The sequence below is a fragment of the Oncorhynchus mykiss genome, chromosome Y (assembly GCF_013265735.2).
Source record: "Oncorhynchus mykiss isolate Arlee chromosome Y, USDA_OmykA_1.1, whole genome shotgun sequence".
In the NCBI taxonomy this organism is placed as follows: domain Eukaryota; kingdom Metazoa; phylum Chordata; class Actinopteri; order Salmoniformes; family Salmonidae; genus Oncorhynchus; species Oncorhynchus mykiss.
Window position 1 is genome coordinate 45382191 of NC_048593.1, and position 11208 is coordinate 45393398.

At 46.4% G+C, this 11208-nt stretch overlaps 1 long non-coding RNA gene across 1 annotated transcript; it reads left to right on the forward strand.

Moving 5' to 3' along the window:
* Positions 1 to 6645: 6645 nt before the first annotated feature.
* LOC110518300 lies at positions 6646 to 8288 on the forward strand. The gene is made up of 2 exons (XR_005040505.1): positions 6646 to 6826; positions 7919 to 8288. It is a non-coding gene; the product is annotated as an uncharacterized LOC110518300 (long non-coding RNA).
* The last annotated feature ends 2920 nt before the right edge of the window (positions 8289 to 11208 follow it).

The following is an 11208-nucleotide window of genomic DNA, read 5'->3' on the forward strand; positions in this document are numbered from 1 at the left end:
TGACAGAGATGGTGTAACTGAGTCAGGTTTGTAGGCCTCCTTGCTCACACACGCTTTTTCAGTTCTGCCCACAAATGTTCTATAGAATTGAGGTCAGGGCTTTGTGATGGCCACTCCAATACCTTGATTTTGTTGTCCTTAAGCCATTTTGCCACAACTTTGGAAGTATGCTTGGGGTCATTGTCCATTTGGAAGACCCATTTGCGAAGCTAGAACTTCCTAATTGAGGTCTTGAGATGTTGCTTCAATATATCCACAAATTTCCTGCCTCTTGATGCCATCTATTTTGTGAAGTGCACCAGTCCCTCCTGCAGCAAAGCACCCCCACAACATGATGCTGCCACCCCCGTGCTTCACGGGAGTGATGGTGTTCTTCGCTTGCAAGCCACCCCCTTTTTCCTCCAAACATAACGATGGTCATTATGGCCAAACAGTTCTATTTTTGTTTAATCAGAACAGAGGACATTTCTCCAAACAATACAGTCTTTGTCCATCGTTTTACTGTGGATAGAGATACTTTTGTACCTGTTTCCTCCAGCATCTTCACAAGGTCCTTTGCTGTTGTTCTGGGATTGATTTGCACTTTTCACACCAAAGTACGTTCATCTCTAGGAGACAGAACGCGTCTCCTTCCTGAGCGGTATGACGGCTGCGTGGTCCCATTGCGTTTATACTTGCGTACTATTGTTTGTACAGATGAACGTGGTACCTTCAGGCATTTGGAAATTGCTCCCAAGGATGAACCAGACTTGTGGAGGTCTACCACTTTTTTCTGAGGTCTTGGCTGATTTCTTTTGATTTTCCCATGATGTCAAGCAAAGAGGCACTGAGTTTGAAGGTAGGCCTTGAAATACACCCACAAGTACATCTCCAATTGACTTAAATCATGTCAATTAGCCTATCAGAAGCTTCTAAAGCCATGACAATTTTCTGGAATTTCCAAGCTTGTTTAAAGGCACAGTCAACTTAGTGTATGTAAACTTCTGACCCACTGGAATTGTGATACAGTGAATTATAAGTGAAATAATCTGTCTGTAAACAATTGTTGGAAAAATTACGTGTCATGCACAAAGTAGATGTCCTAACCGACTTTGTCCTAACCGATGTCCTAACCGACTTTATTCATGTTTAGTAAGCAGTTTATTCATGTTTAGTAAGCAGTTTATACATGTTTAGTAAGCAGTTTATACATGTTTAGTAAGCAATTTATTAATGTTTATACACACATTATAGCCTGTATATCCGAAATCAATATCTATAATCAGGTACTGATTCTGCACTGGCTCTCCACTGTGTCCTGTGGACATCTCTTGGGGTCCCAAATTGCACCCTATTCCCTACATAGTGCACTACCTATGGGCCCTTGTCAAAGGTAGTTCACTATATAGGGTACCATTTGTGACACAACCTCCCTAGCTGAACTACTGAATGTCTATCGAAGAGGGTCATAAGGGAAACTCACCTGCTGTTATACTAGCCACTACCTGGTCATTAAACTAGCCACCACCTGGTCATTAAACTAGCCCCCACCTGGTCATTAAACTAGCCCCCACCTGGTCATTAAACTAGCCACCACCTGGTCATTAAACTAGCCACTACCTGGCCATTAAACTAGCCACTACCTGGTCATTCAACTAGCCACCACCTGGTCATTAAACTAGCCCCCACCTGGTCATTAAACTAGCCACTACCTGGTCATTAAACTAGCCACTACCTGGTCATTAAACTAGCCACCACCTGGTCATTAAACTAGCCACTACCTGGTCATTAAACTAGCCACTACCTGGTCATTAAACTAGCCACTACCTGGTCATTCAACTAGCCACCACCTGGTCATTAAACTAGCCCCCACCTGGTCATTAAACTAGCCCCCACCTGGTCATTAAACTAGCCACCACCTGGTCATTAAACTAGCCACTACCTGGTCATTAAACTAGCCACTACCTGGTCTATAAACTAGCCACCACCTGGTCAATAAACTAGCCACTACCTGGTCATTAAACTAGCCACCACCTGATCATTAAACTAGCCACTACCTGGTCATTAAACTAGCCACTACCTGGTCATTAAACTAGCCACCACCTAGTCATTAAACTAGCCACTACCTGGCCATTAAACTAGCCACCACCTGGTCATTAAACTAGCCACTACCTGGTCAATAAACTAGCCACTACCTGGCCATTAAACTAGCCACTACCTGGTCATTAAACTAGCCACCACCTGGTCATTAAACTAGCCACTACCTGGCCATTAAACTAGCCACTTCATGGTCATTAAACTAGCCACCACCTGATCATTAAACTAGCAACTACCTGGCCATTAAACTAGCCACTACCTGGTCATTAAACTAGCCACCACCTGGTCATTAAACTAGCCACTACCTGGTCATTAAACTAGCCACTACCTGGTCAATAAACTAGCCACTACCTGGTCATTAAACTAGCCACTACCTGGTCATTAAACTAGCCACCACCTGGTCATTAAACTAGCCACTACCTGGTCATTAAACTAGCCACTACCTGGTCATTAAACTAGCCACCACCTGGTAATTAAACTAGCCACCACCTGGTCATTAAACTAGCTACCACCTGGTCATTAACTAGCCACTTCCTGGTCATTTGTCGCGGAAATGTCCTGTATTACCAAATCATGAGAGAGCAAACCACACACAAGGTTAGGCCAGGACCAGGTACATACAGGTCAGGTCAGGACCAGGTACATACAGGTCAGGTTAGGACCAGGTACATACAGGTCAGGTTAGGACCAGGTACATACAGGTCAGGACCAGGTACATACAGGTCAGGTTAGGACCAGGTACATACAGGTCAGGTTAGGACCAGGTACATACAGGTCAGGTTAGGACCAGGTACATACAGGTCAGGTCAGGACCAGGTACATACAGGTCAGGACCAGGTACATACAGGTCAGGACCAGGTGCATATAGGTCAGGTTATGACCAGGTACATACAGGTCAGGTCAGGACCAGGTACATACAGGTCAGGTCAGGACCAGGTACATACAGGTCAGGTCGGGACCAGGTACATACAGGTCAGGTTAGGACCAGGTACATACAGGTCAGGACCAGGTACATACAGGTCAGGACCAGGTACATACAGGTCAGGTTAGGACCAGGTACATACAGGTCAGGTTAGGACCAGGTACATACAGGTTAGGTTAGGACCAGGTACATACAGGTCAGGTCAGGACCAGGTACATACAGGTCAGGATCAGGTACATACAGGTCAGGACGAGGTGCATATAGGTCAGGTTAGGACCAGGTACATACAGGTCAGGTTAGGACCAGGTACATACAGGTCAGGTCAGGACCAGGTACATACAGGTCAGGTCAGGACCAGGTACATACAGGTCAGGTCAGGACCAGGTACATACAGGTCAGGGTAGGACCAGGTACATACAGGTTAGGACCAGGTACATACAGGTCAGGTCAGGACCAGGTACATACAGGTCAGGATCAGGAACATACAGGTCAGGACCAGGTGCATATAGGTCAGGTTAGGACCAGGTACATACAGGTCAGGTCAGGACCAGGTACATACAGGTCAGGTCAGGACCAGGTACATACAGGTTAGGACCAGGTACATACAGGTCAGGTCAGGACCAGGTACATACAGGTCAGGATCAGGAACATACAGGTCAGGACCAGGTGCATATAGGTCAGGTTAGGACCAGGTACATACAGGTCAGGTCAGGACCAGGTACATACAGGTCAGGTCAGGACCAGGTACATACAGGTCAGGTCAGGACCAGGTACATACAGGTCAGGTTACGACCAGGTACATACAGGTCAGATCAGGACCAGGTACATATAGGTCAGGGTAGGACCAGGTACATACAGGTTAGGACCAGGTACATACAGGTTAGGACCAGGTACATACAGGTCAGGTCAGGACCAGGTACATACAGGTCAGGTCAGGTTAGGACCAGGTACATACAGGTTAGGACCAGGTACATACAGGTCAGGTTAGGACCAGGTACATACAGGTCAGGTTAGGACCAGGTACATACAGGTCAGGTTAGGACCAGGTACATACAGGTCAGGACCACGTACATACAGGTCAGGTTAGGACCAGGTACATACAGGTTAGGACCAGGTACATACAGGTCAGGACCAGGTACATACAGGTCAGGACCAGGTACATACAGGTCAGGTTAGGACCAGGTACATACAGGTCAGGTCATGACGAGGTACATACAGGTCATGACCAGGTACATACAGGTCAGGACCAGGTACACACAGGTCAGGTCAGGACCAGGTACATACAGGTTAGGACCAGGTACATACAGTTCAGGTCAGGACCAGGTACATACAGGTCAGGACCAGGTACATACAGGTCAGGACCAGGTACATACAGGTTAGGACCAGGTACATACAGGTCAGGTCAGGATCAGGTACATACAGGTCAGGTCAAGACCAGGTACATACAGGTCAGGTTAGGACCAGGTACATACAGGTTAGGACCAGGTACATACAGGTCAGGTTAGGACCAGGTACATACAGGTCAGGACCAGGTACATACAGGTCAGGTCAGGACCAGGTACATACAGGTTAGGACCAGGTACATACAGGTTAGGACCAGGTACATACAGGTCAGGTTAGGACCAGGTACATACAGGTCAGGACCAGGTACATAGAGGTCAGGTTAGGACCAGGTACATACAGGTTAGGACCAGGTACATACAGGTCAGGTTAGGACCAGGTACATACAGGTCAGGACCAGGTACATACAGGTCAGGTCAGGACCAGGTACATACAGGTTAGGACCAGGTACATACAGGTTAGGACCAGGTACATACAGGTCAGGTTAGGACCAGGTACATACAGGTCAGGACCAGGTACATACAGGTCAGGACCAGGTACATACAGGTCAGGACCATGTACATACAGGTCAGGACCAGGTACATAAAGGTCAGGTCAGGACCAGGTACATACAGGTCAGGTCAGGACCAGGTACATACAGGTCAGGACCAGGTACATACAGGTCAGGACCAGGTACATACAGGTTAGGACCAGGTACATAAAGGTCAGGACCAGGTACATACAGGTCAGGACCAGGTACACACAGGTCAGGTCAGGACCAGGTACATACAGGTTAGGACCAGGTACATACAGTTCAGGTCAGGACCAGGTACATACAGGTCAGGACCAGGTACATACAGGTCAGGACCAGGTACATACAGGTCAGGACCAGGTACATACAGGTTAGGACCAGGTACATACAGGTCAGGTCAGGACCAGGTACATACAGGTCAGATCAGGACCAGGTACATATAGGTCAGGGTAGGACCAGGTACATAAGGGTCAGGACCAGGTACATACAGGTTAGGCCAGGACCAGGTACATACAGGTCAGGTCAGGACCAGGTACATACAGGTCAGGACCAGGTACATACAGGTCAGGACCAGGTACATACAGGTCAGGACCAGGTACATACAGGTCAGGACCAGGTACATACAGGTCAGGTTAGGACCAGGTACATACAGGTCAGGACCAGGTACATACAGGTCAGGTTAGGACCAGGTACATACAGGTCAGGTTAGGACCAGGTACATACAGGTCAGGACCAGGTACATACAGGTCAGGACCAGGTACATAGAGGTCAGGACCAGGTACATACAGGTCAGGACCAGGTACATACAGGTCAGGTTAGGACCAGGTACATATAGGTCAGGACCAGGTACATACAGGTCAGGACCATGTACATACAGGTCAGGACCAGGTACATACAGGTCAGGACCAGGTACATACAGGTCAGGACCAGGTACATACAGGTCAGGTTAGGACCAGGTACATAGAGGTCAGGACCAGGTACATACAGGTCAGGTTAGGACCAGGTACATACAGGTCAGGTTAGGACCAGGTGCATATAGGTCAGGACCAGGTACATACAGGTCAGGACCATGTACATACAGGTCAGGACCAGGTACATACAGGTCAGGACCAGGTACATACAGGTCAGGACCAGGTACATACAGGTCAGGTTAGGACCAGGTACATACAGGTCAGGACCAGGTACATACAGGTCAGGACCAGGTACATACAGGTCAGGACCAGGTACATACAGGTCAGGACCAGGTACATACAGGTCAGGTTAGGACCAGGTACATATAGGTCAGGACCAGGTACATACAGGTCAGGACCATGTACATACAGGTCAGGACCAGGTACATACAGGTCAGGACCAGGTACATACAGGTCAGGACCAGGTACATACAGGTCAGGTTAGGACCAGGTACATACAGGTCAGGACCAGGTACATACAGGTCAGGTTAGGACCAGGTACATACAGGTCAGGTTAGGACCAGGTACATACAGGACAGGACCAGGTACATACAGCTCAGGACCAGGTACATACAGGTCAGGACCAGGTACATACAGGTCAGGACCATGTACATACAGGTCAGGACCAGGTACATACAGGTCAGGTCAGGACCAGGTACATACAGGTCAGGACCAGGTACATACAGGTCAGGACCAGGTACATACAGGTTAGGACCAGGTACATAAAGGTCAGGACCAGGTACATACAGGTCAGGACCAGGTACACACAGGTCAGGTCAGGACCAGGTACATACAGGTTAGGACCAGGTACATACAGTTCAGGTCAGGACCAGGTACATACAGGTCAGGACCAGGTACATACAGGTCAGGACCAGGTACATACAGGTCAGGACCAGGTACATACAGGTTAGGACCAGGTACATACAGGTCAGGTCAGGACCAGGTACATACAGGTCAGATCAGGACCAGGTACATATAGGTCAGGGTAGGACCAGGTACATAAGGGTCAGGACCAGGTACATACAGGTTAGGCCAGGACCAGGTACATACAGGTCAGGACCAGGTACATACAGGTCAGGACCAGGTACATACAGGTCAGGACCAGGTACATACAGGTCAGGTTAGGACCAGGTACATACAGGTCAGGACCAGGTACATACAGGTCAGGTTAGGACCAGGTACATACAGGTCAGATCAGGACCAGGTACATATAGGTCAGATCAGGACCAGGTACATATAGGTCAGGGTAGGACCAGGTACATAAGGGTCAGGACCAGGTACATACAGGTTAGGCCAGGACCAGGTACATACAGGTCAGGACCAGGTACATACAGGTCAGGACCAGGTACATACAGGTCAGGACCAGGTACATACAGGTCAGGTTAGGACCAGGTACATACAGGTCAGGACCAGGTACATACAGGTCAGGTTAGGACCAGGTACATACAGGTCAGGTTAGGACCAGGTACATACAGGTCAGGACCAGGTACATACAGGTCAGGACCAGGTACATACAGGTCAGGACCAGGTACATACAGGTCAGGTTAGGACCAGGTACATATAGGTCAGGACCAGGTACATACAGGTCAGGACCATGTACATACAGGTCAGGACCAGGTACATACAGGTCAGGACCAGGTACATACAGGTCAGGACCAGGTACATACAGGTCAGGTTAGGACCAGGTACATAGAGGTCAGGACCAGGTACATACAGGTCAGGTTAGGACCAGGTACATACAGGTCAGGTTAGGACCAGGTGCATATAGGTCAGGACCAGGTACATACAGGTCAGGACCATGTACATACAGGTCAGGACCAGGTACATACAGGTCAGGACCAGGTACATACAGGTCAGGACCAGGTACATACAGGTCAGGTTAGGACCAGGTACATACAGGTCAGGACCAGGTACATACAGGTCAGGTTAGGACCAGGTACATACAGGTCAGGTTAGGACCAGGTACATACAGGTCAGGACCAGGTACATACAGGTCAGGTTAGGACCAGGTACATATAGGTCAGGTCAGGACCAGGTACATACAGGTCAGGACCAGGTACATACAGGTCAGGACCAGGTACATATAGGTCAGGTTAGGATCAGGTACATACAGGTCAGGTCAGGACCAGGTACATACAGGTCAGATTAGGACCAGGTACCAGTGGCCAGTTGACGTCATGAAGATATAATAGAGATAGGTTGACATTTATGATTGACAGATGAAACAGACTGAAGTGGTTGTGCAGGTCTGGTACTGATGAACAGATAGAACCATGTCTCAGCAGACCGTATAGCGCCACTCAGGGTCAACCAGGGTTACCATGACACATTTAGGCCCAGTTCCCTCCTTTGACCTATGACCTATGACCTATGCTTAATCAGTGTCCAGGAAAACACTTAACACTTATTGTCCATGTTGACTCAATACAAACAAAATAAATAATAATAAATATTAATGAATAATAATGAATAAAAAGGTGGTCTGGTCCAACCGGTTATGCCGTTTTGTTTGGAGGAAGAATAGTCCTTTCACCCGTTGTCTTTCTTCTCCGATTGTACATTATGGTGTAAATAAATAAAACACACAACACAACACAACACAACACAACATAGCAGAAGCATGTTTTTGTCTTCCTTCCTTCCTTCCTTCCTTCCTTCCTTCCTTCCTTCCTTCCTTCCTTCCTTCCTTCCTTCCTTCCTTCCTTCCTTCCTTCCATCCTTCCTTCTTTCCTTCCTTCCTTCCTTCCTTCCGTCCTTCCATCCTTCCTTCCTTTCATCCTTCCTTCCTTCCTTCCTTCTATCCATCCATCCATCCTTCCCTTCCTTCCTTCCTTCCATCCATCCATCCTTCCTTCCATCCTTCCATCCTTCCTTCCTTCCATCCTTCCTTCCTTCCATCCATCCTTCCTTCCACTCTCTCTTTCTCTTCTCTCCTTACCTTTTTTGTAATGGTCAGCTGTAACCGTAGCATAGAAGGAATGGAACAGTACACGTGTACTGTATGTAAAACCGTATGTCTTGATTGGCACTTTCCCCTGGGATATGAAGCTAATAAACATTATTATAAAAGAGGGTTATGCTGTTGTGTCCATTTCTAAAACCACCCTGAATTAAACTGTCAACAGCAACCACATTAGAAACATGCCATTAGACAACAAAAAAAAACATTTATTTTGTGTAACATATTTTCATAGTGAGCTATAGGCACACATCATTTTTATTTTAAATAAAACATTACATGTTTTATTTGTTGTTTGTTAAAAATCCAGATAATGATTCAGCCATATTCATTTTACCTACAGTAAATTGAAATATAATACATCTAATTTATTTATTAAAAAAAACACTGCCCATGGTTTTTAGTCCAGAACTAATCCGTCTCCAGGAAACTGGCCCTTGTTGAACCCCTTTTCTGCCCTGCGGTCGGTAGGTTTGTTTTGTTGTAATGACTCTGTAAGAAAAGGTGAGTTATGTGCTTTTATTTTCTTGTAACCTCGATGTAACCTCAATGTCTAGTGATCACACTATAAGGCTCTACTGATCACACTATAAGGCTCTACTGATCACACTATAAGGCTCTACTGATCACACTGTGAGGCTCTACTGATCACACTATAAGGCTCTACTGATCACACTATAAGGCTCTACTGATCACACTATAAGGCTCTATGTTATACTGATCACACTATAAGGCTCTACTGATCACACTATAAGGCTCTACTGATCACACTATAAGGCTCTACTGATCACACTATAAGGCTCTACTGATCACACTATGAGGTTCTACTGATCACACTGTGAGGCTCTACTGATCACACTATGAGGCTCTACTGATCACACTATAAGGCTCTACTGATCACACTATAAGGCTCTATGTTATACTGATCACACTATAAGGCTCTACTGATCACACTATAAGGCTCTACTGATCACACTATAAGGCTCTATGTTATACTGATCACACTATAAGGCTCTACTGATCACACTATAAGGCTCTACTGATCACACTATAAGGCTCTATGTTATACTGATCACACTATAAGGCTCTACTGATCACACTATAAGGCTCTACTGATCACACTATGAGGCTCTATGTTATACTGATCACACTATAAGGCTCTACTGATCACACTATAAGGCTCTACTGATCACACTATGAGGCTCTATGTTCTACTGATCACACTATGAGGCTCTATGTTATACTGATCACACTATAAGGCTCTACTGATCACACTATAAGGCTCTAGTGATCACACTATGAGGCTCTACTGATCACACTATAAGGCTCTAGTGATCACACTATAAGGCTCTATGTTCTACTGATCACACTATGAGGCTCTATGTTATACTGATCACACTATGAGGCTCTATGTTCTACTGATCACACTATGAGGCTCTATGTTCTACTGATCACACTATAAGGCTCTACTGATCACACTATAAGGCTCTAGTGATCACACTATGAGGCTCTACTGATCACACTATAAGGCTCTAGTGATCACACTATAAGGCTCTATGTTCTACTGATCACACTATGAGGCTCTATGTTATACTGATCACACTATGAGGCTCTATGTTCTACTGATCACACTATGAGGCTCTATGTTATACTGATCACACTATGAGGCTCTATGTTCTACTGATCACACTATGAGGCTCTATGTTATACTGATCACACTATGAGGCTCTATGTTCTACTGATCACACTATGAGGCTCTATGTTCTACTGATCACACTATAAGGCTCTACTGATCACACTATAAGGCTCTCCTGATCACACTATGAGGCTCTATGTTCTACTGATCACACTATTAGGCTCTATGTTCTACTGATCACACTATAAGACTCTACTGATCACACTATAAGGCTCTATGTTATACTGATCACACTATGAGGCTCTATTTTCTACTGATCACACTATGAGGCTCTATGTTCTACTGATCACACTATGAGGCTCTATGTTCTACTGATCACACTATAAGGCTCTATGTTATACTGATCACACTAGAAGGCGTTACTGATCACACTATGAGGCTCTATGTTCTGCTGATAACACTATAAGGCTCTATGTTTTATGCAGAGAAGAATGGGAGAAACTCCCCAATTACAGGTGTGCCAAGCTTGTAGCATCATACCCAAGAAGACTCAAGGCTGTCGTCACTGCTGATGGAGCTACAACAAAGTCCTGATTATAGGGTCTAACATTTCCAAAAACTCGTTTTTGCTTTGTCGTTATGGGGTATCGTGTGTAGATTGATGAGGGGGCAAAACAATTTAAAATAAGGCATCCCCCCTCCCCCTCTGCTTCCCCCCTCCCCCTCTGGTTCCTCCCACCTCTCCCTCTGCCTCCCCCCTCCCCCTCTGCCTCCCCCCTCCCCCTCTTCCTCCCCCCTCTCCCTCTGCTCCCC